Source organism: Sapajus apella, unplaced genomic scaffold (assembly GCF_009761245.1).
Source record: "Sapajus apella isolate SASKATOON/1434 unplaced genomic scaffold, GSC_monkey_1.0 scaffold69, whole genome shotgun sequence".
NCBI classification, from domain to species: domain Eukaryota; kingdom Metazoa; phylum Chordata; class Mammalia; order Primates; family Cebidae; genus Sapajus; species Sapajus apella.
In genome coordinates, this window is record NW_022437009.1 from 1,673,754 (window position 1) to 1,698,581 (window position 24,828).

General features: G+C 36.0%; 1 long non-coding RNA gene across 1 annotated transcript; it reads left to right on the forward strand.

Moving 5' to 3' along the window:
* Nucleotides 1-17,411: 17,411 nt before the first annotated feature.
* On the forward strand, nt 17,412-23,891 carry LOC116531218. The gene is made up of 3 exons (XR_004260315.1): nt 17,412-17,493; nt 17,849-17,860; nt 23,879-23,891. It is a non-coding gene; the product is annotated as an uncharacterized LOC116531218 (long non-coding RNA).
* Nucleotides 23,892-24,828: the final 937 nt, after the last annotated feature.

Genomic DNA, 24,828 nt, shown 5'->3' on the forward strand with positions numbered 1-24,828 from the left:
TCACTTGGACATTAAAGCTTCAAGTAATTTAAGCAGATCACACATGTGTATCTTGAACCACAGATCACTTAATTCTAGCACTTAAATGTAGTATCTCAGTTCAGTCTCTGTGCTCAGCTGAATATTTCTATAATTTCCTTTGAGACAATGTGATACATTAAGCTTTTCTGTTTGTTGGTTTTCTCAATTATGAAATATGAATATGATTATAGAAATACTATAACTAGTTGATACAATGTGTTAGATGGAACTCTGTACATATAAAGTACTACTTGCTATGTAAGACAGCTGTATTTCTAGGAATACATTATTCAGTGTTTTCTTATGAAGACTGAATTTTCCCACAAGATACTCCTAAAATGGATCTGCTATGTGGATAAAATTATTAAGCTGTGTGTCTATGTAGGGTTACAAGGCTACCAGACTAAATAAATTGACAAGTTGTTATCATTATGTATATGACTCCCTCCAATGATAAGTATTTTATTATTCTGCATTTTTAATGGCCTTGATCCCACAGGAGATATTTTCAAAGCATTCCACCATATGCCTCTAAAGCCTTATCTCCCATTAGTAATAAAATGAAGGCTGTGGTTTTCAAGTCCAAGCCCAAGGGTTTTCAATCTCTACTTTTTATTCATCCATTTATCTGGCAAACATTTACTGAATGTCTATTATGTCAGGAATAGAGCTATGTACTGATGATAAAATTTGCTACCTAATTGCTTTATCCTATCTAGTTCTGGGTACAAATATTTACCATCTGGCTTTCTTGTTCGTCTAAGCCCTGTATATGATCATTGCACAACTGTAATTTTTTCAAATTCCTAGGGGTTTATTCTGCCATTAATTATTATTTTTAATTGAAAAACAATTTGTGATAATACATCTATTTGCAGTTTAAGGAATGATAATGAAAACAACCATGTAACCATCACTCAACTTAAAAAAATGTCAACAATTTTTTGGAAGCTGCTTCTATTCTCTTCCCAAGTCACATCAATTTTTTCCTCCCCTTCAGAAGGAAATTCTAACCTGAACATTTTTTAGCTCAACATTATTTGTGAGAGTCATCTATGTTTTTGTGTGTTTGGTGGTGCAATATTTTTCACTGCTATTGTACTATTCTATAGTTTGTTTTTAATTTCTTCAGTAAACAGATATGTGGGTAGTTGCCATTGCTTTTTGGATGATTTTTTGTTTTGTTTTTTGCCATAAGGAAAAATTGTGCTGCGAACATTCTTACTGACCTGTCCTATTGCAAAATAGGTGAGTTTCTCCTGGGAGTGGAATAACTGTTTTAGAGTGTTCGCTCCTTTAACTTTGCTGGATAATGTTAAATCATTTCACAGAATATTGGTACCAAACTACACTGGCAATACATATATAAGAGTTCTCATTTTTCCACAGTCTTGCCAAAAAGTCAGTTTCAATTTAATTTTTGACAATATGGTTAGCTTACATGGTGTACCACTATAATTTTATTATGTGTTTTCTTGACTGTACAGATATATCTTCTCATGTATTCATTGGCCATTTGTGTTATTTGTTTTTCCTTTTCAGTGGAATGTTTATTTGTGACACTTGATCATTTTTTTGTTTTTTTCTTATCGATTTGTAGATTGTGCGTGTAATATTTCTCTGGTATCCTCTGCTCCCATACAAGCATAACCTACCCCATTATCAGCACTGCTCCCCACCTCCCCGGAGGGGTGCACTTGTTATAACTGATGAACCAACACTGACTTGTAATAATTACCTGAACACCACCAGAGTTTGCATTAGGGTTCACTCTTGGTGTTGTACATGCTATGGGTTTAGAGAAATGTATGACATGTGTACATCATTATAGTATACAGAGTATTTTCACTCCCCTAAAAATCATCTGAAATATCTATTCTTTTCAAAGAGGCTTCCTCTATCTCAAGGTTATAAAAATATTGTACAATTACTTATAAATATTTTAATTTTTGTCTTTCACAGGTAAGTTCTTATTCTATCTGGAACTGATTAATATATATATATATGTGTGTGTATATATATATAAAATGTATATAAAACCTTGATATATATATATATATATACGTATATATATATATATATATATAAACCTTGAAACTGCATCTCTATTTACCATTATATATTTTATATATATATATTATATAATGGGATTATATATAATGTTATATATAATATATAATATTATATAATATATTATCATATATAATATGTATATATATAATATATTATATAATATATTACAAATTATTATAATATATTACAAATTATTATAATATATATTATATATAATGTATATTATATATATATAATATACATAATGTTCTTTATATATATCAAGGTTTTTCTACATGGACAACCAAGACCACAGCACCACGTATCTGTAATGCTTGTTCTGTTAGAGTTTGAGTATCACTGTCTATTTTTCTTTTTCTGGGCTTTTTCTGGGCTCTTCATTCTAGTCTATTGATTCATTTGTTTATTTCTGAAGCAAGACAATGCTATCTTAACAAAGCTTTCTAAAACTCTTGTTATGGAGAAAGACAAATCTTTCCAATCTTTCTGTCATTCTTTCTTAGGAGCATTTTGGTTTTGTTTTCATTTTTTGTCTTTGCTTCCACATTTTCTTAAAAATTAATTTTTACAGAGGAAATACATTCACATTGTTTAAAAACCAAAAAGCGAAAAAGCACATAGAGACACTGAAAATTCATCCTGTGTCTCTATACCCAGGTACACAGTTCCCTTCTCTACAAATACTATCCTTCCAAGGATACCAAGGATGCTCAGAATCTTTTATACATATCAAGCATACATAGGTATGTAGTCTCTCCCTCCATTGTTGCCATGAGTATGAATACCCTAAATTTAAAAATGAATACATATAAATAAGATATAATATGATAAATAAATAAGTTCTTATTAGTACATGAAGAGTTTTCTTTCTATTAGTACATGAAGAGTTTCCTTTCGATAGCTCAAAAATATTCCATTTTAAGACTGTGCCGTACTTCATCAGTCTTCTGATATTTTTAATAATTTCTAAATTTTCTATTATTTCTAGTATTTTCAATAATAAAAATGCTAAAAATAACTTTTAACATATATTTCACACATGTGCAAATATTTCTATATGGGACAGATTTTCTAAGAAATAAAATTCTGTATGCATTTAAATAATTACAAATTTTTAAATAAAATATAAACAGAAATTTTAGGGATATTGCCATCAATTTGCATTTCTAAAACCAATGTAAGAAAGCACCTATTTTTCCACAGATTTGCCAGCCTGATGTGTTACTAAACTTTGCCCCTTGGACAACGAATTGAAAAAGAGTATAGCAGTGAATCTTTAAATGTCATTTTTCATACTATTAGTAAAAATGTACATTTTTTTATGTTTGAGAACTATTTGTATTTCCTTTCCTGTGACTGGCATATTAATTTTTTTTATTTTTATGTTCAATCTATTCACTTTTTATAATTCTTGAAATGAGTTCTTTATATATTAATCAAATTAAGGCTTTGCCTGTGCTACATTTAAAAACTTTTCATTGTCAAATCTATCAATCTTTTATTTTATGATTTCTGTGTTTAATATATAGTTAGAATGCTCTTCTTCTCATTTCCACAGTTATAAAATTTTTCCATGATTTCTTATAGTACTTTATGGTTTCATTTTTCAAACTTCAATATTTTATTTATTTGGAATTAATGCTATTATGAAGTATGAATAAGGTATGAATCTGAATTAATTTATGACTAGATGACTACTAGTTCTTCAAATACATTTATTAAGTAATGGATATTTTCTTCACTGATTTCATATGCCATGTTTGTCACAGACTGTGTTTGAGTTATCCATTGCTGTGTAACAAAGCATTCCAACAGTTAGTGGCTTAAAACAATAGCCATTTTATTTGCTCATAGTTCTGTGGTTCAACAATTTGGACTGGATGCAGGTGGGGGGTTCTGCTGGCCTCAATGGGGCCACTCTTGTGACTGGAAAATGATTGGGCTAAGAGGTCTTTACTATCTTCTTGATATATCTTATGGTTTATAATTTTAAAAATATTATTATTTTGGGTTTGCAACACAGAGTCTGAAGCCAGGCACTATGTAGGTTATAGAATGTGTCTCTGCCAATTACCAGGGTATATCGTCCTGGATGAATTTTAAATGCCTTTCATTAACAGTTTCTTTATCTATGAACTGCAGAAAATAATGTTTCTTATTTCATATGAAAGCTGTGAGACATAAGGGACTTAACATATATAAAGTGCTTAACATAATGTCTGGTACATAGTAAACACCAGAGAAGTGTTAACTATTAATCCATTATTAGTATCATTTTCTCATTGGATCTGTTTATACAATCAATTATATTATTAGATTTAGTCCCATGGGACCATTCAGTATTTCCAGAATAAAACCCATCTATTTAACAGCAATTAGCCTTTTAGTGGCTAAATTATATTTGTTAACATTTCACTTAGAATTATTACACTGTTATGAATATATTGATTTTATTTATAATTTTCTTTTCTTAGGTAATCTTTTTAAAAATGCATGCAGATTTTGCATTTAGGAGCAGTTAGGAATTCCTTAAATGTTTGGAAGAATGTTCTTATCAACCTCTGGATCTGGAGTACTTTTGAAAAGTGTAGCTCATTGACAACTTCTATTTCTTCCATGAACATTGTTTACATTTTCCATTTCTTCTAGAGTTAGATCTTATACTTATCTAAATAACTGTCTATTTTAATCAAGTTTTAAAATATTTGCATGCATAATATCAAACAGAGTACTGCAGTCTTTTATTTTTCTCTAAATCTGATTATTAAAATTTCTTATTTTGTGATTTTGTGCTATAGAGAAAGCATAAAAGTTTACATAATTTTCTTGACTTTGTTAGCAAGTAGTGACCAATGTATTTCCCCCAACTGTCAGCTTTGAGTGCATTTTTCTATTATTTTTTCTAATTATTACCCGTTATCTAAATCATAAATATTTGCTCTTTCTCTTCTAATTCCTTCCTTCTGCTTCCCACTTCAGGTGAAAGCAATTTCATGGAGGTTGAGCACAGAAGCAAAATTGAACATATTTGGTGGATAAATTGCAGTGAAGACACTGTAGCAGTGTGTACCACTTTACCCCAAAACTTGAGAGTGAAGAGGACAGAAATAAGAGGATCACTCAAGAACAAAGAGGTAAGGGAAACTTTTTAAAATGGAAATGATTGACATATTTACACTGTGATTAGAAGGACTGAGGAAAAAAAAGGACCTCAAAGACACAGAAGAAAGAAAAGATAGATGGTAAAGTCCTCTAGATGGATCTAAAGCACAGAAAGGAGGATTAACCTCAGGCATGTGGAGGTTACAGTATTTTGGGGAGAAAGAGGCAAATCTGGATGCAGTCGGTTATTTGTACCTTTGGTGGTGGAAGGTTGACTCAATTTTTAAGTGGTTGTTCCCATTTTCTCTGTGAGATGGGAGGGAGGGTCATCAGGTGAGAGAGAAAAACAAAGGATGGTCTGAGATAGAAAGAGTTTGGAAAATATTTGGAATCGCTTCTATGAAGAATAGGCACAAAATATGGGTAGAAAAATTCAAAAATATTCCCAGCAATAACTCTGTACTGATCCAGGAAGTGCTTACAAATTTGAGTCCATATTATGCCATTAAACATGTTCGCTTAAGGCTGTCTGGTTCTAATATGAGGTTCCAAAATTTCACAGATTTGCTTCTGCCTTATCTATAAGAATATGTCTCATGTTTACTCAATTTCTTGCCACTGTCCTCCTGGTTTATTCCCAAGACTGAGGTTTTCTGTTTCCTGAATTCTTGATCCCAAAGAACTGGACTGATGACCCATCTGAAATGCTTGTTTTAATACAGCAGTTATTTTTTATGCATTTATTTTTTATTTTTTATTTTTTTAGATTATTATCTCTTTTTTTATTGCGTTTTAGGTTTTGGGGTACATGTGAAGAACATGCAAGATTGTTGCATAGGTACACACATGGCAGTGTGATTTGCTGCCTTCCTCCCCTTCACTTATATCTGGCATTTCTCCCCATGCTGTCTCTCCCCAACTCTCCACCCCCCACTGTCCCTCCCCCATTCCCCCCCAACAGACCCCAGTGTGTAGTACTCCTCTCCCTGTGTCCATGTGTTCTCATTGTTCAACACCTGCCTATGAGTGAGAACATGCGGTGTTTGATTTTCTGCATTTAAAAGAAGAAAACCACTTTGAAATTAGTGGGTTAAAACAACAGCATTAATTTAGTTTTTAATTCTGTGTGTTGACAATTTGGACTTTGCTTGGCTGGATGCGTCTTCTGCTGGTCATAGCCAAGCTCACTCATGTACCACAAGCAACTCATTGCTGGTCAGTTAGATCAGAGTTCCCTAATCCTGGGCCACTGACTAGTACCAGTCCATGGCCTGATAGGAACTTAATGCCTAGTTCATAGCAAACACCAGAGAAGTGTTAACCATTAGTACATTATTATTATCATTTTCTCATTGGATCTGTTGATACCATACAGCAGGAGGTGAGTGGCAGGTGAGTGAGCATTACTGCCTGAGCTGCACCCCTGCCAGATCAGCAGCAGCATTCGATTTCCATAGGAGCATGAATCCTGTTGTGAACTGTGTATGCAAGGAATCTAGGTGTGTCCCCCTTATGAGAATGAGAATCAAACCAATGCCTGATGATCTGAGGTGGAACAGTTTCATACCAAAATTATCTCCCCCAACCCACCACTGGATCTGTGGAAAAATTGTCTTCCAGGAAACCAGTCCCTGGTGTCAAAAAGGTTTGGACCACTGAGTTAGATGGTTCTGCTTCTGATGGTAGGCTGACGTTTGCTAGCTTGAGTGATGAGGGTGATTAAAATATATATGCATATATCATCACACAATAGGCTAGCCTGGAAATTGTCAAATGGTGGTGACAGCAGGACTTCTAACAACAGCAAGAGAGAAGACAAGCCCCAATAGCAAGTCATTTTCAAACATCTACTTGCAACATATTAGACAAAATAAGTCCAAAGAATGGGTGGAGAATAAATGGGAGGAGTTGCAAACTTCACAATGCAAAGGGAATGAGTAGAGGGAATGAGATGAAAGTAATTTGTGACCAGTTTTGTAATTGGCTACAGTGTACTTCCCAGCAAGATTGGGGCATGCCTTGATCTCACCAGTCAGCCCATTTCAAGTGCCTGGTCTTCACAACTTGGGACACATTTACTTATTCACAAGTGGATGGATCTCCAAGTTGCTGTCTTCCTGGACTCCCTAGCTATACACACACTGGAGTCCTCCTTTCCTGATTGCCCATATGATAGTACAGTCTTTTATGTTATTTTAAATACCCTCCACTGCATCCTGTGACTACTAGATACCTGTATTCACTGTGATATAAAATATATGGTGGGTTTCCTGGCTTGCCTATCATATCACACTGCCTTTAGCTGTGGGAGCTGAATAAGTAATACCCTGTCTTTCCATTTCTCTTTCTATGCTGGGCCATTCTGTCTTGGACCTATCTTGCCACCCCTTTTAAATATATTGAACATCCCAAATTCAAAAACTCAAAATCCAAAATCCTCCCAAATCCATAACTTTTTGAGCACCGACCTGGTGCTCAAAGAAAATGCTCATTGGAGCATTTTGGATTTAGGATTTCAAATTCAGGGTGCTCAACTGGTAAGTATAAGGCAAATATTCCAAAATCCAAAATTTAAAACACTTCTGGTCCCAAGCATTTCAGAGAAGAGATGCCCAGCCTATATATATTTTCACCCCATTTTCCCTCTATTTATTTCGCAGTCTCAGAACTTGTTCCTTGGTGTGCTTCACTCAGGTTTGAAGAGGCAGCTATGCCTTACCAACTCATCCTCAAAATGATGCAGAATATTAAATTGTCCACATAATGAAGCAAACTCAGTTAAGCCTTGTTTGCATTTTCAAAGCAAATGAACTAGTGGCAGAATGAGAAATTTTGCTAAGAATGTTGTTAGTCTTCAGTTTGCTTTTAATGTAAGCAAATTGATTTATTGTATCTCCACCTCTTTTTGATCCTGAGGGGTGTGTGTGTGTTTGGTTGTGCACACATGAGAGTATATGTAAAAAGTATAAGGGGACATAACAAATGAACCAGAAAAGTGAAAGACAAAAATATGAAAGGGGACCCTAAACACATGTCTCACACCAGAGGACTGGAATTTTGTGAGCATGTGTGTAAAGTTGTCTGTTATAGACTTACGTTTTATCAGTCACTCAACCTGTGTTTATTGGGTGCTTGCTATGAGATCCACATCACACGTGAGATTATAAAGTTGACCCCAAGGGTGAATACTTCACTGAATAAAATTCTATCAGTGGCATGGTTCAGACTTTTTGCAATAAGATTCTGGCATAAGAAAAGGTGAAGGAGAGGAGCCAGGAGGTTCCCACACGCAACCTCAGCTGATTGAAACCATATCCTTTTTCATGAAACATTCATTGTAACTTTACTGTCAGGAGATAAAACATCATTCTTCTCCTTCTATTCCCACTGCCTCTGCCACGTGTTTTCTAGGTAAAGCTGCTTTTACTGGAAAGAATTTCTTTGTAAGATGGTGCTTATTCCCTGTCCCTCTCAAGTGTCAGGCCATCTGGGTGACTGGAAAAGAAGGAACAGAAAGAACCAGGTTGGAGTCTATTAGAATTACTTCCACGTGAAAAATAAAAAAGGTAGGAGCATTAGGCAAAGCCTAGGAGGTCCTGGAAGTGTCTCTCAGAGCCTTAAGATTCTCAACTTCGAAACAGGATTGAGTGGCCTACCTCCCATCAGGAAGGCAAGTACAGAAGTGAGACAGTAAGTCTAACTTCTTCCGACTGAAGAAATGGTACTTTCCATGGAAACAGAGTGAAAGAGAAGTTATTTTGCTCCCAGACTGCAGTGCTCTCATTCTTATTAAGTTGATTATTGTTATTATTACAATTAATACTAACATTTGCTACCCGTAACTTACACAGACCTTTCTATTTAATGTTCTAAACAAGTCAGTTTGATGCATACTATTATTCCCATTTTTGCAAATTAAGAAACTGATTTCACCAAGTTTTAGTCAGCTTATTATAAGGTGGTCATCACAGAATTTAAAAATATTAAGTATCTAAAGAGAACTTGTAAATCAACTCACCCTGCTTCCTGTATAATCCAGAACTTCTTTCCGCAACCCTGATTAATGTCTATTCTGCCTTTGTTTAAATGAACTTCCAGGAGCTGGCGAAGTAGAAAATACCTGGATGTAAAGTTAGAGACTCGGATTCAAATTCTGTCCCTGCTATATACTAATTAATTGTATATCTTTCTTGTCCAAGTTACTTAATGTCTTTAAGCATCACTATCTTCATCTACAAACAGGAGAGAATACCCAAATCACAGAGTTACTATAATGATAAAATGAGATAATACATTTGACCATTCCTGGTGAAATCTCTAAATCATTTTTCAATGATTCCACAAATTTCATTTGTTGCTTTCTCCATGACAATCAGTCTGTTGCACACAGTAAACAAAACAGGCATGGTCCCTGCACCCCTGAAGCTTACTTACAGTTTAGTGAGACAGACAATGACCAGTACTGGAAGAAGCGTAAGGTGAGTGAGGCACTTGTCTTTGGTGAGAATTTTAAGGGGACACCAAAATAAACTTAGTAACCAAGATAAATAAAGTTTTAACACAGTATTTTTTTGTATAAAAATTAATGCAAAAATTCCAAAAATCAAAATATTCTATAAACTCTGGATCAATGTTACTGATTTTTCCTTTTACCTCAGATTCCAGTATGGCTCAGTCTAGTGCTTCAAACAGCAAACAAGTAAACACACACAACTTGATATCAAACATGTATATGTGAGAACTGAGTTGTTAAAGAATGGGAGGATGAGCGCAGGTAGAGGAAACAGCATTCACAGGCCCTTAGAATATTCCAGGGCCTATGAGAAAGCGGATATTGTTGGACTGTGATGGCCATACGGCAAGTGGCATGAAGTGGGCAGGAGCAGTGGTCAAGACCAATACAAGGCTAGCACCCTAGGAAAGGACTTGGGATTACAGTCCAAGGACAGCAGAAAACCATGCAAAAATTTTGAGCAGAGGAGCGACTTTCGTTTATGTTTTCAAAAATATTATTCCGGCTGATTCATAAAGAAAAGATAGGTAGGAAGGAAAAGAAGTGCAAAGACCACCTAAGAAACTACTGCACTGTCTACACCGGAGACGAATGTTCTGGCCTAAGCCAATGTGACGATTCGTGTATAATGTAAGTTGTTAAGAAGATAGTGTGAGCTTTGTGACCCTCTGTGTAACTGAGCAAATTATTTTGCCTCTCTGATCTTTCTTGTTCTCATCTGCAAATTAGAGAAATACAGGTATTGATCGACTTACGACCTATGCAACTTACGACCATTCTACTTCACGACCACAATCGCTAGCCACGACTGCTCCACATCTGGCGGCGCAAACATTGCCCAGCTGGGCGTACGACAGTGCGGACCAGCTTCTGGCAGCACTACCATCTCCGCGAGCACCACTTCAACTGTACATATAGCCTACTCAACTTACGACCAAATCGTGTTACTACCGGTCCACCGGTCCCAATTGTGGTCGTTAAGTCGAGCACTAGCTGTAACAGTAACTACTGCACAGGATTGTTTTGAGGATTAATTTAGACAATGCGTGTAAAAGGCTTCCGGTGGCACATGGCAAATAGTAAGTTTTGAAAAACTTCTAGTAGTTAGTCAATACAGACTTCTGAAAGTCGTCTAGTAGTTGGCCAATGCAGATCTGTTGAATTAAAATGGTATTACTTTGTATGCTGAGTTATTTTTTAATTAGCAGAGATAATACTGCTAACGATACTTTCTAAGTATTTCCCAGAGTCATCTATTGCTCTCCAACGCCTCCCTAATTCCAGTTTACGTTATCTTTTGCATAATCTATTGGAATAACATCTAACTCATCTTTCTGCCTCCAGTCTCCCTTAGCTCCAGTCTATCCTTACATATGGCTACAATCCTTGTTTCTCTAAACACAAGCTAGTTTATTTAATTCCTTTTCTCAAAAAATGTCAATGGCTTGTTAGTACCACAGAATTAAGTCCAAATTCCTTAGCATGTGCTTGAAAGATGCTCAACACTCAAGGCCAACTTTTTCATCTTCACCTGTTCATCCCATAATACCTCTCTGGTCTGCTGCCATTCACCAAGCATACACATGCTCTCAAGCCTCTATGCTTTTGTTCAGACTGTTTACTTTACAAGAAATGCATAGTCCACCCCATGAGTCTGTTAAAATTTATCTAACAAGATCCAGAGAAGGATTCTCTGCGCCTGCTATAAGAAAAACCAAAATCAAATCTCTCTCTCTCCTCATTCCATTGCTAATATGTATTATAATGGTTACAATAGTTGTTAAGTCATTTAGCAGAGTAACTAAGAACACATTTCTATAAATCTGGCAGACTTGGTTTAAATACCAGCTCACTCTATGGCCACAGGACTTATTTAACCTCTCTGATTCCCTGTTATCTTATATGTAAAGTAGAAATAGAAAATTTTGATGCATTGTACTGTTGTAAAGAATACATTAGAAAATATATTTAAAGCTCCTAGTATTGTAGGTGGTTCAGAATAGGCATATGATAAATAGTCCCATGTTATTAATGTACATAAAACCATATGAGACTTGTAATTATATGGACCTAGAGTCAAACACCAGCTTAATCATATTACATATTATATGTCTTTGGGCAAGTCATTTAACCTCTCAGTTTCTTCACTGGAGATATTGATACCCACAAATCAGAGATTTTTATGAAAATAGAAAAATGGCAATAAAATATATCAATAGAAAATCTTTATTAAGAACTTACCATGAATGAGGATTTATTCTAAGTGTTTTACATCTATGGATTCATTTCATTCCCAAAACAACTCGATGATGGAGATGCTACTGCTATCCCTTTTCTCTAGATTAAACTGATACAGAGAGATTAAGTAATTTGCTGAAGATCAAACAGTTAATAAATAGTAGAACTGACATTTAAGAACAGGAGGTATGGATTCAGAATCTAAGCTCTTATAACAAGTAGAGAATAGAATTGAATAGCTGTCATCTGGTAAGTTCTTATAACAAAAAGAAAATGGAATTGAGTACCTGGCATCTGTATATGGAAATAAATGTTACAGAGCACGTTTCTTCCTTTCTCATTCCCTATATCAGGAAAGGGACCATGTTTTATTTAACTCCACATCTTTGCCACAAAGCACCATGCCTAGCATATAGCTAGACATGTGCTCGAGTTGGTTTGCCCTAATTTTCCAAAGCTACGTATGCACCTCTCTTCCCATCTCCATGTTCAGTGATGTCACATTGCTAGTGTGAAATTAATTATGTGGAAGTATCACGTCACCGGAATAGGCCAGTGCCGAAATGAATCCTGAACTTCATCACTGAGTTATTAAATTCCACTGAGTTATTAAATTTTGTCAACCTGGTTTGAGTTGGGTTTACATCTTGCAATCCAAAGAGGTCAACCTAAGAAATCTGTTATTCCAAATATTCTTAGAAAGGCTAATGAGGAAATCTGCTACCCAGCATTATTTCACAAAATTAATTTTCTAGGGAGATAATTCATGGAAGATTATTATAAGAACATGGCTTTCATATTATGGGAGAAGAGGGCAGTTGTTCTAAAAGCTCTGCTTCATCAAATTATTTACTTAAATCCTCAGCTCTTCCATCCCATATGCTTAGCAGACAATCTGAGGTAAGTATGGGAAAACTAAGCACATAAATTTTTAGTGTGAGTTTTTAACAATTGGTCACTGGTGGTGTAAGATATTTTATAGATATAGTTGATTGCTGAACAGAGACTGCTGCTACAATTGTTGCTTCCATTATGGCTCCAGCAGCGAGACATGTTGTTTCTTTTGCCAAAGAATACAACAACAAAATTAAACAAAACAAAGAACTTCTCCTTTCTTCTGCAGACGGCAATGTGGGTGGTCATAAGGACCCATAAGATTTTGTTTAATTTGTAAGACTCTACTTTATAAAATTTGTTTTGCAACAGTGCTTTATACTTGCATTATGTTTTATATTTTTCAAAGTGCAAATTTTTAAAAATGCATTATTTGTTTTGAGCTTCACAGTACCCATGGTAAATAAAGACAGATATAGGGAGGTTAAACAACCTGTTCATTATTATGGCCACGTAATGGCAGAGATGGAATAATAATTCAGATCTATAGAGTCCATCATTGGCCTTATGCTATCATGAGCTGCTGGTAGGTTCCAGATCTTGTTCCTCTGGGTGGTCCACATTAGTCTTCCAGTTGTTTGAGAAACTAATCAAAATGAAAAATAAAAAAATAAAAAAGGAAGCAAAAGCATTCTTCTCTTTTGGATTTGAATCTATAAAAAATGCAAAAAATTAGTCAGAACTGGAAAACAGGTGAAACGATAATCTAAGCACCCCAAATACCTATCTAAGTCTCAGGAAAAGAGTTATAAGAGTTTATTTTATTATCTTTTTCTTCATGGTGGTGTTATATTAAGTTTTGCCTAAAGCAGCCTTCTTACCTATTTTAAGTTCAGACTAAGAGTTTCTCCAAACATAATGAATTGAAACCCAACTTGATGTATAAGAGCCTGAAACTAACTCTTGTAGATGATTCTCAGCCAATCATGGCAGCCCAGGTTTAGTCAACCACAGGTAACCCAACTGTTCAAATGATGATTAACCAACTCATCTATTTCTGTACCTCAATTATATTACATGTACATCCCTTTTCTTTTCTGTCTGTAAATGTTATCCAACCATGTGGCACCCCTGGAGTCACTCTGAACATGTTCTGGTTCTAGAGGCTGCCTGATTTGCAAACATTCTTTGCTCAATTAAACTCTGTTAAATTTAATTGGTCTAAAGATTTTCTTTTAACAGTGGAATGCAAATATATGTAGATGGCCTTAAAAATCTTTCACCTTGCCAAGTAGATTTTTAAAAATTGGATAATATATACCTAAAATACCTCAACCAAATCAGAAAGATTAACAGGACCCATCACATGTGTCCTGTTAGAACATTTGCTCCTATGACAAATGGTTATTGAACACTGAGTATGTGCTAGGTACCATGTCCAATGTTGAGAATAATTTAAAGGTACATAAAGAGTTTCTACTTTTAATTAACTAAAATATAGCCATTAAACAACAGGATTCTAAGTGAAAGTGAGTTGATGTGTCAGTAATATTCATCAAGAAATCTAAGTCTTAGTTTATTGATTGTAGAACAGAAAACACAAGAGATTTGGGGAAGAAACAAACAACTAATTGACATTCAATGTTGATCAGAAAATATAAATTCTTTTAAGTAGGCCTTTAAGTTTCTTGATTCCAGTTCTTTATCCTTGATACGCTTGAAGATCATTTTTGACGGCTCTTCTTCCCCTCTGACTAAATTCAATAGTTGGAGGCTAATGGTACCCAACAATTATGGGGATATATGTAATTCTGGGAACCAGTATTCCCATAAAGGTAACATGAAGGATTCTCTAGAGCATAGGTAGATATCTTTCTTTAAAGGAGTATATAAAAAAAGTCCACTAAAGTCACAAAATTAAACATAAGGGTAAGACGAAGTATAACTTAGAGTAGTGGGGAGACGGACCCTCCATCTGCGGCCCTTAGTATTTTATGATGGTAAAATACATATTACATAAAATGTAGTATTGTAACCATTTTTAGGTGTTTAGTTCAATTATATTATACACATCAACACTGTGTGCAACCATCACCAGCATCCATCTACAGAGCTCCTTTCATTTTGAAAAACCAAAACTTGATACCCATTAAACAGTAACTCCCCACTGTCCTCTACCTTCAGTCTTGGTAACCACCATTCCACTGTCTGTCTCTATGATTTTGATTACTCTAGTTGCCTCTTATAAATGGAATCATACAGTATTCGTCTTTTTGTGACTGGCTTATTTCACTTAGCATAATGTCCTCAAGGTTCATCCGTGTTGTAGCATGTGTCAGAATTCCTTTCCTTCTTAAGGCTGAATAATATTCCATTATATGTATGTAACATTTTCTTATCCATTCACCCACTGATGGACATGTAGGTTGCTTCAACTTCTTAAATATTGTGAATAATTCTACAATAGAGCATAGGTGTACAAATATCTCTGTGAGAACCTATTCCCAATTCTTTTGAGTATGTGTCCAGAAGTGAAATTGCAACATCATACAGTAAATCTATTTTTTTTGTCTTTGAGAAACTGCCATACTGTTTTCAATAGTGACTGTAAAATTTTGCATTTCCTCCAACAGCACACAGGGATTCAAATTTCTCCACATCCTCACCAACACTTGTTTTGTTTTGTGATAGTATTCATCCTAATGTGTAAGGTGATATCTCATTGGTTTGATTTGCATTTCCCTAAAATTAGTGATGTTGAGGATATTTTCATATGCTTACTGGCCATTTGTATTTTTTTTTTTGGAGAAATGTCTATCCAAGTTCTTTGCTCATATTTGTATCAGGTCTGGATTTTTTTTGTGATTGAGTTTTAGGAGTTATCTATATATTGTGAATATTAACCCCTTACAGTTATATAATTTGCTAACAGCTTCTCAAAGTCTATAATAGATAGATTGCCTTTTTACTCTGTTGAATGTTTCCTTTGATACAAAAAGGTGTTTAGTTGGCCGGGCACGGTGGCTCAAGCCTGTAATCCCAGCACTGTGGGAGGCCAAGGCAGGTGGATCACGAGGTCAAGAGATCGAGACCATCCTGGTCAACATGGTGAAACCCCGTCTCTACTAAAAATACAAAAAATTAGCTGGGCATGGTGGCACGTGCCTGTAATCCCAGTGACTCAGGAGGCTGGGGCAGCAGAATTGCCTGAACCCGGGATGCGGAGGATGCGGTGAGCCGAGATCGCGCTATTGCACTCCAGCCTGGGTAACAAGAGCAAAACTCCGTCTCAAAAAAAAAAAAAAAAAAAGGTGTTTAGTTGTTATGAAGCGTAGTTTGTCTACTTGTTATTGTTGCATGTGCCTTTGAAGTCATATCCAAGAAATTATTGCCAAATGAAGAGTCATACAGCTTTTTCCCTATGTTTTCTTCTAAATGTTTTTATATTTCAGCTCTTATGTTTAGGTATGTCATCCATTTCAAGTTAATTTTATATATGATGTTAGGTAAGCATCAAAATTAGTTTTTTACACGTAAATATCCAGTTTTCCCTGCACCATTTGTTGAAAAGACTGTCTTTTCCCCCTTGAATGTTCTTGACACCTTTTCCAAAAATCATTTGAGCATAAATGTGAGTGTTTATGTCTGGGCTTTCTATTGGTATATTCCATTCAATTGGTATCTATATCTGTTTTTATGTCAGTGCCACATTGTTTTGATTACCATAGCTTTGTAGTAAGTTTTGAAATCTGAAAGTGAGAGTCCTACACTTTTTTTTTTTCAAAATTATACTGATTTGGGGGTTCCTTAAGTTTCTATATAATTTTGGGGATAGATTTACTTTAACCTCTGCAAAAAAAAATGTTGCTGATATTTATACCAGTATTGCATTAATTCTATATAAAACTGCCCACAGGGCAGTCTTGACATTCTGGCAATATTACAACATTGTCTTTCAGTCAATGAACATGAGATATGTTTTCATTTATGTCTTTATTTCTCTTAGTAAAATTTTATACTTTTTATTGTACAAGTCTTTTGCCTCCTTAGTTTAATTAATTCCTAAGTATTATATTTTTGATGCTATTGTAAATAAAATTTTTTTAGTTTCTTTTTCAGATTGTTCATTGTTAGTGTATAGAAATGAAACTAATTTTTGTGTGTTGATATGGTGTCCTGCTACTCTGCTGAATTTACTGGTTCTAACAGGACTTCTTGTGGAATCTTTAGAGTGTTCTATATCATGTGTTCTGCAAATAGAGATAATTTTGCTTCTTCCTTTCCAATTGGATCATTTTACTTTTTTTCTTGCCTATTTGGCTGGGACTTCCAGTACTATATTGAATAAAAGTTTCCAGGCCATGAAAAACATAAGAAAACCAGAACAGTGTGTATCAGTTCATTCTCACACTGCTACAAAGAGACTGGGTAATTTATAAAGAAAAGAGGTTTAATAGACTCACCGTTCCGCAGGCTGTACAGGAAGCATGGCTGGGAGGCCTCAGGAAACTCACAATCATGGTAGAAGAGCAAAGGGGAGGCAAATATGTCTTAACATGGCCGCAGGGGAGAATGCAAGTGAAGGGGAAAGCACCGCACACTTAAACCAACAGACCCCCTAAGAACGCACTCATTTGCACAAGAACAGCAAGGTGGAAATCCACCCCTATTATCCAGTCATCTACAACCAGGCCCCTTCCCCAACACTGGGAGTTATAATTCAGCATGAGATTTGGGTGGGGACACAGAGCCGAACCATATTAAATGATATAAAGGGATAATTTGGGATGGCTGTGTTTTGCCTCGTAAATGTAAGAGCAAGATAAATTGCACTAGAAAGATATGCAATCACTGAACTGCAAATAAAAGACACAGAGTGGGTGGAACATTAAAATAGATATGAAACCTAATGTTTTACGTGCACTTTCTGTGCCCTAAACATTGTACTGAGCTATTTATATAAACTATTTCATTTGATTTTCACAATAACCCTATGAGATAAACATCACATTTTTTATTTTACATGAGTAAATAAAATATCACGTAACTATTAAGTGGAGGTCTAAGATTCCAAATCAGGTCTGCCTGCCTCCAAAGCCCAGTATGCTCACCTCATTATTGAAAGGTGGGAAATGGAGAGCATAATCTCAACACTCCTAACACCTCATTGCGTGACTTGTGCAAATAATTTCTCCTATCTGGTGTTCATGTTTTTTATTTGTAAAACATAGGGACTGAATTCAATGGTTTCTATATCCTCATTTAATTTTAACATCCTAACATTGTGATCAAATTGTCCTTCATTTTCTCACATGTATTTTTTTTTCTTTGAGATGGAGTTTTGCTCTTTTAGCCCGGAGTGCTCTGGTGCAATCTTGGCTCACTGCAACCTCCACCTCCAAGGTTCAAGTGAGTCTCCTGTTTCAACCTCCTGAGTAGCTTGGATTATAGGCATGCGCCACTTCGCCCAGCTAATTTTTTAGCATTATTTAGTGGAGATGTAGTTTCCTCATGTTGGCTAGGCTGGTCTCGGCTTCCTGACATCAGGTCATCTACCGGCTTAGGCCTCCCAAAGTGCTGGGATTATAGGTGCAAGCCACCGAACCCGGCCCCTCGCATATTTTAACATATCAAAACCGTTGTTGAAAAAAACAATAATGGGCTGCTTTTCTTTTGTTCTATTTTCCCCCCATCTCTCTTTTGTTCCATGAACCACAAAAGGATTTGATTTGGATTGTAATAACATTCCCAGAGCTTCCTTGCGGGTCAAACATTAAAAAAGATAGTTTCACATTCTCCTAAAAATGTTAGAGACATTTTCCTTTGAAATATGTAAACATACAGGTGATCCCAGTGCTTTAGGAGTGATAACTTGCTGGCAACATAAAATACCAGATAATTGCTTTCCTGTAGTGGGAGTTCACTCCTGAGGAGGGCTTTCAACAGGGTCAGGGGCCAGTAGGCAGTCTCTAATAGGACTTTTTGAAAAAGCATATTAAACAGCACGATAAAATTAAAGTGTGCTTTTTGGAAAAGTGGTGGGGGGCACATTTTATTTTGCTATTATTAAGTAAAACTAAAAACCTGCTTAGCTGGTGATAAATACATGAAAGCAGTGATTCTCTATGGGGAAGAGAGGAGAATACGTAACAGAAGAGAAAAGGGAAGATGAGGGGTGGTCAGTGTTCTGTGGAAATGATATGAAACTAAATCTTTTTGGAAGATAAGATTTTTTTTGTCTTATTTTACTACAAAAGAAATATGTGTGTATTGTAAAAAGTCAAACTATAAAGAAACACATAAAGAAAAACTTAACAGGTTCTTGGTCACAAAAACCCACACATATCGACACAGACGCACGTACATAATTCTTTCTTAACTTCCTTTCCCCTATGCCTTTTGTTCTCTCTCTTTCTTCATCATTATCTTTATCTGTTCTTTCCTTCCTTCTTTAAAGAAATCAGTTTTACCATAAGTATTATTCTGCAACATACAGTTTTCATTTAACAATTCATCATGAATTGTTCTCTATGTATGTTACATATTTATAACAAATAAAGGTAAAAAAGATTAAATTCGATATATATATATATATTTGTTATATACAAATGTTCCATTTTCCTAGGTTAAATACCTATATACTATTTCATAATATGGGTGTACAACAATTCCTATATTATTATTATTCTTCTTTTAGACAGAGTCTTGCTGTGTCACCAGGCTAGAGTGCAGTGGCATGATCTTAGCACAAAGCAACATCTGCCTTCCAGGTTCAAGCTATTCTCCTGCCTCAGTCTCCCGAGTAGCTGGGAATACAGGTATAGGTCACCACACCTGGCTATTTTTTTGTATTTTTTTTAGGAGAGATGGAGTTTTACCATGTTGGCTAGGATGATCTCAACAGCTCAACCTCACAATCCACCCACCTTGGCCTCCCAAAGTGTTGGGATAACAGGTATGAGCCACCATGCCCAGCCCACCACTCCTACATTAAAGGGCATTTGTTTCTGAGATATTCCATGTGTATCAAAAAAAAAAAAGATGAGAAAAGTAAGTGTTACGTTCACATCTGATATTGTTTCTGGAAGATCTGGACTGTAGTGGGCAGAAAACTAGATTAGACAGCTCAAAGGACTATATAGCCAGGCCTGCGTTAAAAAGAGACAGTTCAAATGGCAGAAATGGAATAAATTCTAACATCATGAAGTCACCGGATGAAACAGCTGAAAGGGACTTAAAAATAACTACCTCCAGTCCCCTGATTTTACCAAGGAGAAAACCGAGGCCTAGAGAGGTTGTCTTCCTCAAGGTCACATAACTGGTAAAGTGTCACAGTCCTCATAAAAGTCTGGCGGCTCTGGACCAGCCTTCCATGAAAGAAAGTATAACAGGATATTGTAAGCCCATCTATTATCAGGTGCTGAAGTGTTTCTTCTCTGAGTGGTTTTAGCTATACCCAGGCAGATTTTAAATTCTACATATTTTGGCCCCTATTTCTGTCATCTTTCCATACACTTTCCCATTTATAATATACATAGACATAACATTTCTGGATTAATGCGTTTCAGATTTAAAAGACTATTACTAAGGTTCCTGTACCAACTAAGGAGCCAGCAGCATTGGTTAAAAGTAGTCATGGTTAAAAGCCTGGATTCCAATCCCTATCTTACCTGTTCCTGGTTGCATGATCTTGGTTAAGTTAATTGAGCTCTCTAAGCTTCAGTTTTACCATCTGTAATGGGAAAAAAATTACAGATTCTGCCTTATGTTGTCACTGTAAGAATTAAAAGAGAAAATAAAGGATAAGCCCAGGGAGGGAGGCGGGAGGCCTGTTGCTCCCAAACATCCCAGGGATGGTTCTGCTGCCTGCTGCTGCAGCTTGCTGTGAGATTGAGGCACATTGGGACCATGTCCCCATGCCTCCTGGTCATCCCCAAAGCTGCCTACTTGGTTGTTCCCATGGAGAGGGCCCTGCCTTTCCTGTCAGCAGAGCTGCAGTGCAGCCACACTGCCTGAGTATTCTGCTGGACCTGGAGCAGCCTGCCCCTATCACAACTAGTGCTTGCGTCCAGGGGGTGTGAGGACAAGTCTGCTGGTCCAGCCCTATTTCCCTAGGACTCAAGCACACTGTGCATAGGCATGGTGATGAGATATGTGAATTGACATTAAGCAGAGAGATGCTTTCATGGTCAAAACTGAGAATAGAGTGTGGTATGGTTTGCACTGTTGTGTGAGAACTGGGCACCCCTCCCTTCATGGACCAAACTGGAAAGAGTATGGCCTGAGATCCACAGTTTCTGCCTCTAGGCAAGGATTCTTTCAGCCTGGGGCGTCTTCATGATCTAAGTGCAGTCTGCTAGTAACTGGGCTAGCTGTTCTGGTCTGCTGCTGGCTACCAGACACTGGAGGGAGACCCATCTGGTAGGGGGCATGGGAGCTGGGTGAGTCCCACTACCACCTGCTTGGCTATGAATTCTGGAAAGTTCCCCAGTCCTCCATGGGGGTTCTTTGGGATGGCAGAAGCACCTCCATCCCTCCCTGGAAAGTTGCTCCAGTGACCGGAACTCTGAACGCTTCCAGATTCAGATCTTGCACCTGCCATTAGAGGGCCAAACCCTGCCAGGGTCCGTGCTTGCACCTGCTATTAGAGAGCCTGGCCAAGGGCTTGCTTGACTCAGCTACACCCAGCTTTGCCCCCTCCACTTGCCTCAGTGGTCAAACACTAGATGGGGATCCCTGGGAGTCCCATAGCCCTACTCAGCACCCAAGATATCAGAATATTTCTCCTGATTAACAAAGGGCAAGCATAAATCCCACTGCTACCACTCCACCTGGCACTACTAAATTACCACCTACTGGACGGGAAGTGGAACTATACAACCAAATACAGCACCTGCTGACAGATGTGCACAGCTCTGAGGAATTAGATAAGCTTCCTAAAAAGCTCTCCATTTCTGCAAGAGGCAGTGAGCTTGCTCACATGCCCAGTACACTGCTACTGCAACTTACAAATAGCCAGTATTTGAGAAAATCACCCCACTAGGGCTATTTATAAAAGAATTCATACAGAACCTTGACCTCCTAAAAGCACTCAGAAGCAAAGCCAAAGAAATCTCCCAACATATGCCACAGTCACACTCTCAAAGGGTGAAATGAAAAAGTCCTGTTCAAACAAAAACATATACAAAAATAAGAAGTGACAGCTTCTCCACGTGAAAAGACACCAGCATAAGAACTCTGGCTATATTAAAAAACAGGCTATTTCAATACCCCTAAAGTCACACTAGCTCTCTAGCAATGGATCTTAACTAAAATAAAAATTCTGAAGTGATGGATAAAGAATTCAAATATGAATTGCAAGAAAGCTCAATAAGATCCAAAAGAAAGTTGAAAATCTATGCAAAGAAATCAGCAAAACAATTCAAAATATAAAATAAAAATTTGCTAGAGAGAGATATATTTAAATTCTTCTGGAACTTCTGGAAAGGAAAAATTCATTGAAGGAATTACAAAACACAGTTGAAAGCATTAATAGACTAGACCATGCAGAAGAAAGAATTTTAAAGTTTGAAGACAAAAATAAAGAAAAAAGAATGTAAAGAATGTACAATGTAAAGTGACCAAAACTGTGAGTTATAGGTATTCCCAAGGGAGAAGAAAAAAACAAAAAGTTTGGAAAACCTATTTCAGGGAATAATTCAGGAACATTTCTCTGGTCTTGCTAGAGATTTAGACTTCAAGATAAAAGAAGATCAAAGAACATCTGGAAGATACTTTGCAAAATAAACTTCATCAACGCATATAGCCATCAGACTGATCAGACTGTCCAAAGTCAATATGAAAAAAAATACTAAAAGTAGAAAGAGAGAAGTGTCTAATAACCTGTAAAGGAAATCCCATCAGACTAATAGCAGAATTCTAGGCAGAAATCTTACAAGGCAGAAGAGAGTGAGGTCCTATTCTCACTTTTCTCAAAGAAAAAACCTGCAAGCCAGGAATGTTGTATCCTGCTAAATGAAGCTTCATAAATGAAGGAGAAATAGTGTTTCCCAGATAAGCAAATGCTAAGGAAATTGATCACCACCAAACTGGTTCTCTACAAGAAATGCCCAAAGTTTTAAACATGAAAACCAAAGGGCAATACTGATCCTCACCATCATAACAATACACAAAAGCATAAAATCACAGGTCTTATGAACCAATTACATTATTGAGACTACAAAGCAACTAGGAAACAATTAACATTATAATGGGAACAAGACCTCACATAACAATAGTAACCTTGAATGTAAATGAACTAAATCCTCCACTTAAAAGATATAGGCTGGTGGAATAGATAAAAAACAAGATCCTACTATATGGTGCTTACAAGAAACCTATTCTAGCTAGTAAAGATATATAGATGCAAGGGAAAGGGATGGAAAAAGATATTTCACACAAATAGAAACCAAAGCTGTGCAGGAGTGTTCTATATTTATATCAGACAAAACAGACTTTAAGCCAATAACAGTAAAAAGCAAGACAAAGAAAGTCATGACATAAAAGGGATCAATTCAATGGGAAGATATTTCAGTCCTAATTATGTATGCATCCAATGTGAGAACACCCAGAATTATAAAACAAAACAAGACTAGACTTAATGAAAGAGATAAAGAGCAATATAAGAGTAGTGAGGGACTTCGACACTTCATTGACAACACTGAACAGATCAGGAGTAACCTTTGCTTAAGTTCCCAATAAGTTCATCTCCGTGTGAGACCACTTCAGTCTGGACTTCACTATCAATATCACAATCAGCACTAGGAAATTCCAAACTCTCCCTCATCTCTGTCTTTTCTGAGCCCTCCAAACTATTCCAATGTCTGCCCATTACCCAGTTCCAAAGCTGCTTCCATATTTTCTGGTATCTTTATAGCAATGCCCCACTTCTCTGGTACCAATTATCTTTATTAGTCCAGTCTCACACTGCTGTAAAGAACTCACTGACATGAGAACAGCAAGGGGGATATTCAACTCCATAATCCAATCACCTTCCAGCAGGCCCGCCCTCCAACACTGAAGATCATAATTCAACATGAGATTTGGGTGGGGACACAGAGCCAAGCCAGATAATATGGTTGATGACATGGGTTGATTTTTCAATCCCAACCTGGCAAAACCAATCCCACTTAGTCTTAGTCTTAATGTATTATGCCTCTTCTCTATTGGTGGATTTGATTTGTTAATATCATGTTTAGGATTTTTGTATCTATGCTTAAGAGTGATATTGGCTTTTTACTTTCCTTTTCTTGTGATGTCCTTGTTATATTTTGATACCAAGAATATATTTGTCTAATGCAATATTGAGAAGTGTTTACTTCTCTCCATCTTCTGAAAAAGTGTATTTAAGATTCATATTCTTTCTTAAATATTTAGAATAGTTTACTAGTTCATTCCTGGTACGAGTCATTTACTGTTTTTCCCTTCGTGGGTCTTTCTAGGAGTTTAACAATTAAATTCTTTTTAAAAAAATTAGCTTTGTTGATTTTTATTGTATGTTTACCTTCTATTTCATTTATTTCGATGCTTATTTTTATTTTCTTCTTTCTACTTTTTAAGTGTTGATTTTTCTCTCTTCCTAGCTTCCTAAGTTAGAAGTTTAAATTATTGATTTTCAACCTTTCTTATTTTTAATATATGTATTTAAAGATGTAAGTTTTACTCTAAGTACTACTTTAACTGTAATCCGCAATTTTTGTGTCATATTTTCATTATTATTTCATTCGAAATATATACTAATTTTAATTTTGATTTCTTTTTTGATCTATACATGTGTTACTTATCTTTTAATGAGTTCTAATTTAATACTACATAAAATGGTATATATGCTTTCAATTTTTTAAAATTTGTTTGTTGATATCTACTGTGTACACTAATGTGTGGCCTATTTTATTAAATGCTCCATGTGCCTTGAAAAGAATGTGTATTCTAATGTGTTTGAGTAGAGGGTCTTATATATACACAAATTAAGTCAATTTGCTTAATTTTGTTGTTCAAATCTTCTACGT